We start from the raw sequence: 15,803 nt of genomic DNA, 5'->3' as shown, positions 1-15,803 counted from the left end.
CAGTAAGAGATCATCTTCCATCAGCTTGGGTATGACTCACTCTCTGGTACCATGTCTCTCCCCTAATAATTCCCTGTCACCCCTGGTACTGTATGAGACTGTATTGATTTCCAGTCAAACTTTAGCTTCTTGTCCTACCAGCATTGCTCACTGACCTTAATATTTCACTGACCTCACTGAAGAAGCTGATCTTCCCACAATGAGGTCCATCAAGCAAGAAAGTCATTTCAGGCAATTTCAGGCAATTATAGTTGTAAAAAAAAGAATCAGTATGACTAATAGGTTTGTAAACAAATTGAATTCAGACAGGCTGCTGGCATCCTCTTAGCTTTTGAGGGAGGAATGACGCAGACAACCAAGATCAGCTGCTTTATTCTGAAGAGGATGCTTGAATTAGAACAAAATCCCTCCTCATTATTAATTTTTGGCGTCATTAAAGTGGCCTTATGGAATGTGTGCATGTGAAAAACAATGTACAGTTTGTACACCTCAAAATCGTGAAATTCCAATGCCAAATATCCAAACTGTGCATTTGTTAACCTTTAAAGACTGGACACCTCTTAGTAAAATTCTTGGAATATAGTATCTGTTTAATGAAGGTTTATATTAGGTGTATTGGTGAAACAGGAACAGATTACTATACTAAAAATGGGTTCTTACAGTTAGATTACAGTCAGAGTTAGATACATAGTATGGTTACACAAAATGTGGTGCTTTTGTATTCTCCTGGCATTTTTAGATGCAAAGCCTCTCTGTTTGCTGTAGGTGAAACTCATTCACAGGATCACTATTACGTAGATGTGTTCCAATTCATTGTGTGCAGTCATGTGATTCCGAAGTGAACTGGAGAATGGACAAGATATGCTAGTTATGGTATACTTATTATGTCATACAGGTCAACATGTGTGTGGAATCTGGAATAGCACAGGTAATTCATATATTATGGCTAAAAAGCTATTATGAGTTCACAATGACCTTTGACAATTGAATCAAAAGCGTCACCTATTCAGTGTCTGACGAACTGTGAAATATAGCCACACTCTCCGCTTATGTTCCTGAGTTATGGTGTTTCTATCAAAAGATAATGATGTCACAGTAGGTGGGCTTTGGGTATTTGAGTGCAAAATAGGTTGTGCTGGTGACACAGTGGCGGATTTTGTTGATGACTACTATGGCAGGCTAACTCATATGTTACATGCTTGCACTAGCCAGCCAGAATAGACTGCCAGACAAGCTTGCTATCTGCTAATCGTACAGTAAGGTGGAACAGTTCATCCAAGACACATTTATTATTTATTATACATTGTGGATGTTAACTTAACCAAAGACATTAACCTCATTCACAGTGGTCATCATAGCTTGCCAACATACTTTTATCAATAGTATAAATGTCTGCATCCTAGAAATTAGATACATTAGGTCAAAGGATAAAAAACTTTGTATTTTATTTATTCTTAGAAATAACATTCCTAACCCTGTTAAATGCATGTAGTGCATTCCCTTAATTGAGATGTTTCATTTCCTGACATTTCAATAACAACAATTCATAATAAGTCACTTTTCCAGTGCAACAATGACTAAGCTTCCATGTTTGCAGCTAATTTGAAACTGCACTCATTATAGAGCCATACATTCACATATAATGACTCACAATGACTGTTTGGCAGAGCTGAGAGACAACAGTGGCACAGTGCCTTTAGCAATCAGCCTCCTTTTCAATAGTTTTTTTAGATTTCTAACAAGCAGCGTGTACTGCAGGCTAGAGTTTATAGTAAGAAAAATGTGAATATGCATTTTTCCATTTATGTTTGCATTATGGTGGGCCAGGTTAGGACTACTACCCTTGTTTGCTTATTTTCACACAAATAATGCATCCTCTCCATGGCTCAGCATTTGTAGAAATGTTATCCTGGGGGCCAAAGCATGACTCGTATCCAAAATGATGATTACCATGCTACACATTTGCTTTCTCCTGTGCGAGAATACTGTGACAGCCCAAGCCAAACTAACTCCAGATCCATCTTAATTATGCCTGCTATTTGTCATATTGCACATATATTCTCATTTGTCTAAGACCCGGCCAGTGTTCAGTCTCAATCGCCACATACACAGCAACAGCAGCGGTAGTGCCACAGCCCCTTTTAACAAGCTGCATGATGCAAATCATAGCAGATGATGCTTTATTGTTAGTTGAGCTGTGTTAAATTTTCAACAACAGCAATAAAAAGGAAAAAAAAGTGGTCACATTCTCAGAGTGGTACAGATACCTTTTATCATGTTCATTTTGATGTCATGCTTTATAACTGAAAATGTTCTGAAGATACAATTGTTAGATCTAAATATAAATATGTAGATGACATTACATACCTCCTGTTTGAAGTTTTCCCTGAAAAATCTGCCTAATTTATGAAATAATAAATACTTTCAGTGTCTGTTCAGTGCATTTTGCCAAGCTTTAATCAAATGTCAATTTCAGATAACTTGGCCTTGTTGCTCCCTTGCTTTTTGTTTCACAGCTAATTTAAAATTTTACTTCAGTCCTGTTGGATTACCTTCATCTACTTAATGGCGTCCTGATTGTGTGTCGAGTTCTTCTGTTGGCTTTATTAAAATTTCATTTCTGCAGTAATTAAGCAAAGCGGCACTTCTTTTCTTGAGGGGTGCTTGGGCTGCCGAATTGTAGGCACATTAATTAAACGTGATGGTCTTGTAAATAAAGCAAGCTGTGGATTAATTGCAATGTCGGCATAGTGTCCGGAAAGAATTCTGGGAGATTGTGTCATATTAATAGGGCTCCGCAGGGACTTAGACGAGTGCTTTCTTATGTTTGTTGATAATTTGATCCATAAAAATTATTCTGTCTTAGGTGCCTAGAGCAATATTTGAGTTGACAATGTGTAGTGAGCTCTGCTTTTGGTATACTTCAGAAATGAAGGCGTATCTTTTCAGTAAAGACCTTCAGCCAACAGCCGGCTTACCTCAAAAAAACTGAAATGTTTCTTCCTTTCTCCCTAAAAACAAGCCTCCTGACAGTGAGGCAGAGTAAGCCATTGTTATGGTGCAGGCAGCTGGAGTGAAAAGTGTGGTGCAGAATGCAAATGTGAGCGCTCCACCAAAAAAACAACAAAAAAAACCCAACAAGAAAAAAACAATTTCTCAGCTTCAGTTGTGAAGACAGGTCGTCTGTCTTCCTCCTCTGGGCCAAGACGTTAACATCTGTTAGCACATATGGCACATCAGAAAAGAGTAGGTTTGTAAATCTAACAGAAACAATGGCTGGTGAATGGAGGACAAAAATCATATGCTGATTAGAATCAGGTCTATACATCTTGTGCATTGTCACTGTGCACGAGTGCTTGTGTGTATATATGTAGATGCATCTACATGACTACTACCCTGCCATTCTTTGAACTTGAGTGTTACGTCTTTTCTATACACCGCCTGTTATATACCTGATTATAACTCCTTTAATTGCATGTCTTTCCCTTCTGTTTGATGTGACAGTCACGTGAGGAATGGATGCACATAAAGCTATGGATAAAGAATAGAATCAGGAGGTAGCTACACAGGTACTCTCAAACCAGTCTATGCAGAAACAGCCATGCCTTGTGCGCCTGAAAGTTGATTTAATCAGGACTGCTCCTTCTAGCCCTTTTTATTAATTCTGCGGACAGAGTATGTTATGAGGTCCTGTTAGATAAATAGTAATAGCCTCTACCCTCTCCTGCACTGGCATTCACACAGCCTAATGGCCATATGTTTGGAGACCAGCAGATGCTCACTTAACCTTCAACCAATGAGCCACAGATTCACTACAAAGTCCATCACAGCCAAATACCTGATGTTCCGCCACTCGCCTTAAACCCAACACAGTGTCTCATGGAAGGGCAAAGGTACAAAAAAAATTTAAATTTGTAAATGTATTATAACTCTGTTAATGTAATATCTCCTGAAGCAGAATCTATGTTATCTGAACCACATCCACAGAAAAAATAAAAACAGTCTTAGAATAAAGCACAAGTGCATTTGTCTCTCAAAGGACAATTTTACTTTGTTTCCAGTCCCAGCAGTCTATACCTGTTGATATACATATTTGCGACAGTCTGAAGCTATTATAATGCAGTTTTGCTTATTTTTTTAAGCTTCCCATTATCTCAAACAGATAGCTGTCAGAGGCATATTGTTGAACTGATGACTATAATCCATCACTTCAGATGCAATGTTTATTGTAGTTTTACACAATTGTTTCCATAGTATAGGAACATGTGAAGTAGACTGATCATAGGCAAATGAGCATCTGAGACCCTCACCCATTGTGCATCCCTGGGAACTAGCCTTGCCCAGGCCATTGATTGTCCCCAGAGAGTATATTATGCATCCCTATTCCACTATGTAATGTGCGCATGTGTGTACTAGTGGTTTTTAATGTAATGTAAAATAATATAGTGTAATAAATTTCAGGGGTTTTTTTTATCTCTAGAATCATGAGCATTGGGCATCTATAGAAACCAGTGTACATCCCCATACTGGAGGTCACTGAGCATATCTAAAAGCTCTGTACATTTTAAGACCCAGTCTCACTGTGCAACCCTAGTAAGCACTTTGTCTTCCCAAACACCAACATCATTGTGAATCCCCATTGATTATTGTGCATCCCCATTTTACTCTTTGACTGCATTATTGTAGTTTTCTTATGTTATGTGTGGGAAAAAGATGTTTAAAATCTCTAGACACAAGACCTTTATCATTATCCCTAGAAAATACTTCACATCCACAGATCCTACATCATTGTGTTTCCCCAAAGGCTATGGTGCATTCCATTCCACTCTTTTAACCACAATATTGTGTTTCTACAATGTTATTATTCAACATAATAAAGGTAATTAATAATAATGGATCATTGTTAGTCAGTGGGTCTACCAACAAACTACAGTAAGCTAGTTTTGATGCTCTTTCAAAAACAATGGGACCCAATGAACTGAATCTTGCAGTGCACACTGTTGGATTCATATTCCAATTGTGGCAAATAATTTAAACTGGAATGTTTAGACTTTCATAATCATTAATGGTGATAAGAAAATAAATTGCAATAGTATTATCCTTTAGGCTCAACTTGGATTACATTAAGTTCAGCCTAATTTACCCCTGATTCACCCCACACCCTGACAATGTGTGTGAGAGAGAGGATGTGAGAGCGTACATGTGCAAAAAGAAAAGAAGCTAAAGGTGGGGTGTAACTCCTCAAGCAAGATAATCTTAATGCATGGTTATTTTCTAATTTTGTAGTGTTGGTATGTGTTCTGTTTCAGAGAAGATCCTTTGTAAAATTTCTGCTTGTGCTTCATGCAGTTGAGAATTTTTAAACTTGTGTAATCTGAGACTGACCTTCATTTTAAACACTGATACTATCATAGTAAAACTTCGGGTTGTTTTTTTCCCTAAGTTCCTAAATAATACAGTATCTCTATATTTTGATTAAAAGACTCGTGAATAAAAAGGTTGCATGGATTATCACTAATTTGCATTAAAAAAAGGTTTAAAAACATCCAATTACAGGAAAATGACAAGGGCATAGAGGGCATACACAAGATGTCTTATTCTGACTTGGAAACTGCTGTTTGGCCAGGGCACTATTTCACTGTTGTTATGGAAGTTTAGGACATCAATTGACAGCTTTTGACAGTTAGCTTCCTGGCCATCTTACAATATACTGACTTCCAGTCTGCTCTCAATATTGGTCTATATTGTGCTTGGAGGTGTGAAGTTGGTATTGTTACGTTGCATGTAGCTGTATGGCTACGTATAGATACACCCAGTTGTTCCTCTATCTGTATATCGCAGAATGCAAAAACATTCTACTTATCTTCAATGCAACACAAACACAGGGACAATGGATGCTCTTATATCTGTCTGTAAAATATGAAGCAACAGCCAGTAGTTTACTGTAGCACAAACAAGGAAAGCCTGGCTCTGTTCAAAAGTACCAAAACCCACAATACCCTGAATGTAAGCTCATATTTACCAGACATGAGGGTGGAATTAATATGGAATCATTAAGCAATCTAGTCTCAGATTAGAAAATTCCAAAGTAATCATTAAGAAAAGTGAATTTCAACTGCTTGGTTCCTCAGCAAATTTCCCTTGTGCTAGTTTTAAAAAGGAATACTGCAAACACCAGGACCTGGCTATCTGTGTGCGCATCCATCGCAGAGACTGTGCTATCAAGCCTGGGGAATAAGGTTGCTGTGGGCTACATGTGGGAGAGTGCTCTGCTTGGGGTGCGCGCAACATCACAGCCTGTCGTGTCTGCAGAGACCGTGGAACCAGCTTCCTTCCTTTCCCCTCCGTCCTCTCTGTGAGCCTGCCCAATGTGACACTGGCCACATTTCTTTGCTTTAGCATTAGCTTACATTCTCTTGCAAAATGCCCTGTAAACCATAAAGTTATTGGTTTTGAGACTGTTGTCATGTGTCATTTTGGTGTTACAGCTATAGTACAGTAAATGAAAAAAGAGTAAACAGATTATTAGTGTCACAGGCTAATATGATAGTGAGAACTAAACACTGAACTAACTTTTGAAAAATTGAAGCGAGAAAACGACTAAAAACTTTTTAAAACGTATATTTGTATACGAATTTGGATTGTTTGTCCAACCATCTGGAACATTTTTCGTGAGCTGCCGTGGCCGCGCTGGTTTTTGGGTGATGGGCACCATCAAGTCACCATCGATGCTGCCTTCAAAACCGGCCGTTACGGGGGCAGTTTGAAGGCATCTCACAGGACAGGAGGAGATTGTTCGAGGTGTTCGGAACAGCACTTGATTCCTCGTTCATGCAAATTACACCACAAGTCATGTCTAGCCCTGCGGAAAATTTGGATTATCCACATAAGTCACTATGAACTGTTTACATTGTAACTACTGTTTACCTAAGTAGTACCAAATAAAACAGATATCAAGGCTTCGTCCAGTACAAAGAGGTTTAGAGAATAATTGCACTGGACGAACATATAAAGTAATGTAATTCATAAGTGGAGTTCCACTTCATCAATGATTGCATGAGTTTGTTCATTCTCCCCTCTGTCCACCCTGTTTCTCTGTTGTCTATCTTTGCAGCACCAACTCTTTGGATGAAGTCACGAGGGAGACAATTAATTTTCAAATGATGTTTTCACACTGGCTATTGGGGTGTTAAGAGTGAGTAAAGCATTTCCAGCCAAAGTATACAAGAACTTTGTTGGTGCACATTTCCCATCATGAAGTGAAAGATGCCTACTCTTGGTCAGCCAGCAAAGGCCTGGGGAGAACAAAATGAAAAGACAAAGACACTTGCGAGGTGTGCAGAAACCATTAAAGGAGCAGGCTGCTTTGCTAAGAATGAAATAGAAATGTGTCTTGGTCCACTACAAATCTCTGAAGTCTCCCAAGCCTCACCATGCCTTTAATTTCCCAGTATTCTGTGCTTGAGTTTAGCTTCCTCATTAGAGAAATACAGCATGATTAAATGTGCTGCTTCCATTGTGTATTTTTGGTATAAGGTCAGCACAATCTTGTAGCACAAAATAGTGTGTGCAGTGCAATACAGTAGCTAAGACGTTGGTGGAATGGTTCAGTCAAATGGCCTATTACAAAGAGCAAGAGGCCTCAATGTACACGTTTCACCTCTTAATGCTTTGGTTTGGTGTTCCTGCTCACAGGCATGGCAGCAGTAAATAAGAAATGTTTCGGCATTTGGATATCGAGAATTACTGTATCTTAAAGTTAATTACATTACTGCAAAGCAAACAAAGCCAAGCTTCATCAGTAGCGGCTCCTGGGCCCAGACTCACTGACAATTACTGCCACTTATCTAATAGATCCACTGGCTCGTCTCTCAATCGGCGTGTTTGTATTTCAGTCTCTTCCCAAGGCAAATCTTACCTCGTTCCCTAACTCGCTGGCCTCTCTCGCATTGACCTCGTCCTTCTTCCACCATTTTTTCTTGACATCAGTCTCCTCATTCTCCTTTTCTGTCACCTTCTCTCACGTCAGCTGTCTCTTGCTACCTTGCTCGGTTGTCTCTTGCTTCCCTCACCTGTCACCCTCGAGAGGTTTAATCATCAGCTTAATGTCACACCCTATTTAAGGAATGCCGGAAAACACACACACACACACCACACTACCTCCCTGCTGGTTGGTGAGCTACTTTTGCTTTTTTTTTGCAAGTACTAAGTAAGTTGAAAGGTGTGCTTGACAAGACAGAGCCCTCCCACATGCAGACATGCTGAGCTTTGTTTGCATATGTTAGCTTGCTATGCTTATATCCTTGATATAACATGTACATACTATATACTGTACATCTTTGAATAAACAGCCACTTCAGCTGCCACTATGACTTGGGTGAAGATGAATGGCAGACAGATGCGAAGCTCATGCTTAACTAGTATTTTGAAACAAAACTAATTTTGTCAATGTCAAGGATGTTTAGAGCTGAGATGGAACAAGCAAGCAGTGCCACGACAGGCTATGATAGGCTAGGACACATGATAGTCAATAAAGCAAAGATACCCGAGAACGCATTTTTTTTAAAGTGAGATTACAGGTTTGAACATTTTCCTGAAAAGCAGCCAATATGACAATTAAAGAATAACGGTACATTCATTTTCCCCAAATACTCATGATCACACGCTAAAGCACAAATATGGAAGACTCATAAATTCAATGTAATTGCACAGTAAAATCAGTTACACAGCAATATCTATCTTAAGTCTGGCAGCAATAGCTAACATTACCACCATAAGCTACTTGAATAACTGATAACACTGTGCTCAGTGGCCCGGTGGATAGCACTGTAGTAAGAAGGTCCCGGGTTTGACCCCGGTCCTCCTGGGCCTTTCTGTGTGGAGTTAGCATGTTCTCCCCGTGTCTGCGTGGGTGCTACGGTTTCCCCCACCATCAAACACATGTGTTAGGTTCTCCAGTAAGTGCAATTGACCACAAATCCCTCATCCTGTTTGCCTGTTACTGCATTACGCTGTTAATACAAACTCAGCTCTTCCTGTATCCTGTAAATTAAAAGCACTCTTGTGTTTCAGTGGACAGAAACCCTTCATTAACAATATTGTGAAACATGTCTGAAATGCCACTTACACTCTTATCCATGGGCTCTCCTTACATTTGGCTCGGGAGCAGCTGAGTCACATGACACCTAGTCATAATATTTGTAGTCGTATTTTTATTAGCAATTATTCTGATCTTTTTTGGTCACGCTGATGTCTTAAATTTGCTTGTTTTGTCTGAGAAACCGTCCAAAACCTTAGATTTAATGTCATAAATAACAAGTAAAAGTGGCAAAAACTCTTGTGAGAAGCTAAAACCACAGAATGTTTGGCATTTTTCTTGAAAAATAACTTAAACAATTAATACATTTTTAAAACAACTGCAGATATATTTTTTGTTGCAACTCTAATGAGTACCTAGGTACAGTTTCAATTCATTTGTTGTTAATTCCCATATCGTGTTAACATTCTTCAACTGATTAATAAATTATCGCTTTTTAATTATTTGCTAGAACCAATCTCTTACTATTCAGAATAATAGCAGGTTGTACAATATTGTCAGACCGTCTTGTTCCAAGATCTCCCTATAAGGTCTGTGCCACCATACAAGCAAGGCACTCTTCTGAAGGCCAGCTAGCCAAAATCCTTGGTAACCCCACACTCATCTTGTTCCAGGAGAAGGGTATTAGGGGGATTAAAACCCATTGAATTAAATTAAATGAAATCCCACTGATCAACAGTTTCCAGCAGTAACGTGAAGAAACACAGTGATGCACTAACAAACGCTTAAGACCACAAAGTCGGCTTTGCAAATGGTTGATGAGGAAAGAAATGCATTCAGCACATTTGGTAAATCTAGTGACAAACACTGAACATAAACATAATTTAAATCCACACAGCAACTGTAATTTGCATTACAATAAATCAATTGCCTACTGTTCTTGGCAAAGATAGAATATCTGTGTAAGACAAAGGTTGTTACTATTTAATCTTGAATAAGTAAGACAAATCTATGTGCACCAGGATCAGCTGTACCAATATCCTGTAAAACCTTCTGGAATTCAACACAATCTATTGCTTTTGAGAGAGTCTGAAAAGTCACAAATTGTGATAAACTCGCAAACTTATCCACAGTGAGATGTGCGGATAATTCCTGGCTCACAGTTACATTTACAGCAATGCATTAATATGTATTTAAATGAAATATTGCATTCACTGCAAAAAGTGGTTAGAAATGTTGCTCATGGCAGTACATAACCTGTACTTCAGCCAGGCCTTGTTAAACTTTTGCAACTTTTTTATTCCCAAACCCATGTGTCAGTGTCCATTTTATAATAAATAGGCTCTATTTTACCACTTGCATGGTTTATAGGTGATAAGCTCCCCAAGGGAGCAAACCTTGACAAATTGAAAATTCATGACCATGTAAATATTTCACTAACATGGCACGGATGGCATGCGCGCCATTCACAGCCGTCTGGCACAGCCTCACTACCAGCCTCAGGCTGGTCTTGACATTGTGTAAAAAATAAATTCCCCATTAATCCACTTGGTTTAAACTTCCTGATGCTACATCCGCCTTTGACACGGTCGACCAGGTGACTTTATGAGACATCTCACTGGAAATATAGTGGTGCTGTACTCGACAAAATGAAAAGAAAAGTGAGGAGGAAATATCCGACCTTCCCCTACTGCACATTTCTTGTGTTTGCTCCTTGTGTGGATAGAAATGGGGGAAGGAGGGTTCCTGTGAAAATAATAGAGCACTATCTGTCTGATACCTAGTGTGGTATTAAAGTGGGAGGAAGGATGTAGAGAGAAATGGAATCACTTCTTTGGTTTTGCCTCACTCACTAAAATAAAGTGCCCTCCAAGAGTATTTAAACTTAAACTCTATTGCCAACTTTTCCATCAAGTTTTATGAGGTTATACATTATGGGCTTAATGAGGATGTTAATTTCTTAACTGCAAGCCAATTTAAAATTTATAAAATTGTGTAGTGCCACTGTAGTAATAAAGTCCAAAAACAACATGTCAAGAACTTAAGCACGTTTTACTATTTGACCAATCAGCTACAGCCTTTGATTGATGGCAAGTTTTTAATCTTATCATCTGAGTGCAGCTCTTTTATCAGAACATTTCTCATGCATGGCTGATAATATGGTAATTCATTAACGCTGAATGTGTATGATAATATGATGCCCGTCATAATCTATGTCATTTAGTTGACAATTAGGCAGCAGTCCCAATCAATGTTACTATGAGGGATGATAATGTACAGTGTGTCAGTCGAAAGAAACGCAGGCCATATTATAAAATGAGTTGTTGGCAATGGCAGAATACAGGGAAGGCCTGCCACAAGTCTCGATCAAAAACTGAAATGAGTCAAATATTAAACAAAGTTTTATCCTCGCGATATGCTAACAATAAGGTGTCAGGTCCCACATTCAGAGATAATAGTTTTTTTCAACAGAATGTAGCTGCTGTAACAGGTTTTGGCTGTGAGGACAGCCAACACCTCTCAACTTCCACTTCAATCAAAAAACATGTCAGGCTCAACATATCAAGGTCACAGTGAAAAGGAACAAATTTTCATCTTTCACCCTTGACCCGGGATTCAATAAACATATTTCTTACTTTATTAGCTGTGCTGAGAGCCAACAGGAGAAAGCCTGTGGCCTATTTTGGGTTCTGACTGATTGATCTTAAGCAACCATATTTCCCTCGGTTCAGCCTGAGAGACTGACATAACAAGGTCAGGAGATGCCAAAGGGAGACTGAGATGTGCCAGTAGGTAGCTACAAATATCAAGTAAGTAAACTACACACAAAAAAGAATTTGAAAATGTCAGACTACTTGGGGAGCCTGTAATATATAACTAAGAACACTGAGAACTTGCATTGTAGTGTCTAATATAGTACAACTGATATACTTTGACTATTAAGGTCAAATGTATAGTATATGTCTATTTGTGGTCCTTGATGAAGACAAGATACATGTTCTCGGAGCGACGACCGCATGTTCCAGCACATAGACTTTACAAGACGATGACATCGCAATCATAAAAATCCCTTTTCTAAGCTCTGGGCAAGTAGGAGTGGCCACTTTGACAAATTGGCAACAAGGCCGAGTGGTGGCACTGTATCCCGCTCTGTTAATGCTTCTGTAGAAATGATTAAATAAAAGTGTGACAAGACTAAAAAAGTTGAAAAATATAATGAACTGGTTAAATATAAATAAATTAGTAAATCACAAAAAAAGATTTTATTTAGTGTGTTACCAGATTGGTGGCGAACGTGAAAAGAAGTTTTTTTTACCAACTGTCATGAGGTTAAAGGAAAAGCTTTGTTCCGTTTTACACTCAATTTTAATGATTAAACTAGCAATATTATTTGCTGATGTTATATTTTTGATTTGACTTATTCTGTCAATTTCAGGGTTCCATAAAATGTGCCATATTTGCATATAATTAAATCTATGACATTTTAATATATTATCCAAAGTAGTAGCATCTTTCAAAGTAAATCAAGTAAAACACTGACAATTAAGATGGCACTGATATTGAATATTAGGTTGATATCACATACCAGAATGTTATAGGTTTCTTGTGGAGAAAAATGGATGATGTGTTGCATTTTATTTCATTTTAGATTTTTTTTTTTTTTTCCACAATTTTGTTGACTGAACTGATGATCAAAGTCAGCTTGTTATCAATGTATTTCTGACATCAAAGTTCAGTTTGGTTTAACACTTAAGACTTTTTACTCCAAAAACATTCCAACACATCAGGAGAATCAAAACTGGCTGTTCGAGTTCAATCAAACCTACAACTCACCCGATCTCTAAAAAAAAATTTACTGGTAGAATGTCGTTTTGCCTTTGAACCGATGTCCTTCTTGTGTGTAACACCTCTTCCCGAGGTTGAGAAACTGACAGATCGAGGCCAGCCTGTGATGACAGTAGCAAATTAAGATGTATAGCTTTTACCAGGGTGATGAAATCAGGACATCAGAGGGGGAAACTAAGAAACTAGTCTGCTGCACTCAACACAAGAACTTCCCTGCATGTTTCCTTTAACGGAAGCTAATCTGCGAACCTCTGGGGAATTTGTTTTCCATTTGTTTTATGTTGGTGAATTTCTCCATACTTGTGTGTGCACATAATAACAAGATTCCTCAATCTTTCATTTTATTTGCTTTAAGAACTCTCAAAGGTGGCCTGTTCATGGAGTAACATAAATTACAACACCCTAATCTTAAAACAAGGATGAAAAGTACTTCTACCCAGTGGCTGACTGTTTGTCCAGCTCCTAACACTCCCCCACTGGCCACTGTGAGCCTGCATACAGATTGCAGTTTCTTTCTCCTGTGATCTCCCCCGGCCTGACAGCCAAATAAAACACATGTGGGCAGCAGTACCGATTTTTGAAAACTATATCAACAAGCTGCAAGGGAGAAAAAATGGATATGTATTTGAGAGTGCCTTTCTGTTGTCGACGTTTGCTGATTTATTTGTTTGGTAGTGTCTTTTCCCCAAAAACAGACTTTCTTGACAATGAGATTAATCTTTGATATTGATAAATCCATAATACTCATGTTTTACTAGGACTAGTTATCGAACTTCAATAGTGTTTTGATACCCACTGAAATGTGTTTCTGGCACTGAGTTTAGAAAACTGTAAAAGTACTGAAATCTGGCATTGTTCACACATTTTTGTTAATTTTGGACTACTTTGAAGTTATTGTATAGTGGCTTGTGTTTATACAACTTTTAATATTTCATACATTTGGCAGTTATAGTTGGGTAGTAGGGTAAAAGTAAGTTTAAAAGGATTGTTTTGGAATCTGTACTGTAACACAGTATCTTATGCGCACCAGTATGAAACAATTTTTAATAATCCCCAGTCTTATGTGTAGGTCTTAATTCAGTAAAACATTTTTAAAAAAAAAATGTTTCTGATACCCAAGTTTTAGGATTCAATGAATATTATACTGATATATTCAGTGTATCAGCATAATAGCTCTGCATTAGTACTTCTAGTGTTTGGATCAAGTATCTTGTGAAAAATAAGGTGTAAAATTCAGTAAGCGACACGTTATTTCTATGTTGTTTCATAATTTCGCATCTCAGTGCTGTTGTCAGATTGTAGCTCGATTCTGAACATTTATGAGGCTGCCGCTCAAAACTGTTTTCAGCTACCAAAAGGTGATGACAGATCTTTCAGAAATGCTGATGCATGCAGATGTTGAAAGCAATACCTAATTAGTAAACCAAAATTCATTCATTCATTCATTCAAAATGATTCGTGGGTGAATTCGAAGCATTAATTGAATTGAGATTACATAAAATTATATTGAACTCCCTATCCCTATCATTAACAAAATTATACTTATTCTGATTACTTGCTTTGTTGTAGTCATGTTATAATCAGTTTCTGTTAACTTGATAAAGGAAGCACATGCAACAGTAAAATAACTTCTTCTGCAATTGACAGAATAATTATACAAAATTGGAAACTATTTGATCAAAGAATACATAAAAAAAGACAAATCTGACCAGTATTTGGTAGTGCTACAGAAACATTTCAGTGGGAACCAAAAGAGTAGAGACCTACTCATGTAATAACAAGAATCACAACATGTTTGAGAAACAATATTAATCCCAAAAATGTAAGGCTTTTATTTGGCTATTAGACTCCCAGTTATCATGCATTTTTTAACGGCATGGCTTTCTGTTGTGCTCTTTCTGCTCTCCCCTGCCTCTTCACTTCTGAGGCACTGTCGACTTGATTTTGCATTACAGAGAGAAACAACAGAACAGGAATAAAGGTGAAAATCTGCAACTGAGATAATGTTGTCCATGAGCAAAAAAATATTTGATCATTGAATGCTGATACTTTAATGTTCTCTTACGATAATCACTATTCAGACGGCACTTGTATGTGGAGTTAAGGTGCCACCTCAAATGTCTCCCCTTTCTTCCTTCCTGTCTTCTCCTGCTGCGGTGATAAAAACCTTTCTTTAGAAATCCAGTCTAAGCACCCAATCATGTTGCCATGGAAACCATTCACTAGCAAGTATGGGCTATGCCTTACAGTCCCTCTCTTTCCGTCTCTCTCTTTCCATCTATATCTTCTTGCTCCCCCTCTTTGTAATTCCTCCCGTTGCGCTGTCCTCCACAGTCCTCGGTCCTTTGCCTTGCACAAACACCAAAACCATCTTTGATCTCTGCTTGATGTTAATCGCAGATTTATCCTCAACAAAGGTGGCACAGATGCAATAATGGAAGTGAGGATTCTGTAGTAGTGAATCAATGCACATAAGCAGTTCTGCAGAAAGCATATTGGGCATGACCAGCAGATTTTTGGTAAGTTTTGGACAAGATGAAATGCTGTGGCGAAGTCTTGAAAATGGGTGAAATGGAAGAAACGTAACAGTTAAACGGCTCTTGTCATTCGGGACCAATCAAATGAAATCACCTCACAATCTTTAGAGAGGTGGATGCTTAACCTTACATTGGCTTTATCATAAACATACATATTGTAACATTACATTTATTCATTTAGTTTTTATCGACTTACAGTTGCTTTACATGTCAGAGGTCGCACTCCTCTGTAGCAACTAGGGGTTAAGAGTCTTGCTCACGGACACCATGGTGGATGTGTCACAGTGAGAATTGAACCCAGGTCTCTCATACCAAAGGCATGTGTCTTATCCAATCCACCATCGCCACCCCACTGTAATCACAAATGAGTTTGTTAGAAATCC

This window comes from Micropterus salmoides, unplaced genomic scaffold, assembly GCF_014851395.1.
Source record: "Micropterus salmoides isolate LMB-PRFRI ecotype aquatic unplaced genomic scaffold, ASM1485139v1 Ms_hic_scaffold_14, whole genome shotgun sequence".
Lineage (NCBI taxonomy): Eukaryota > Metazoa > Chordata > Actinopteri > Centrarchiformes > Centrarchidae > Micropterus > Micropterus salmoides.
Note: the sequence above shows the minus strand (reverse complement) of the source record.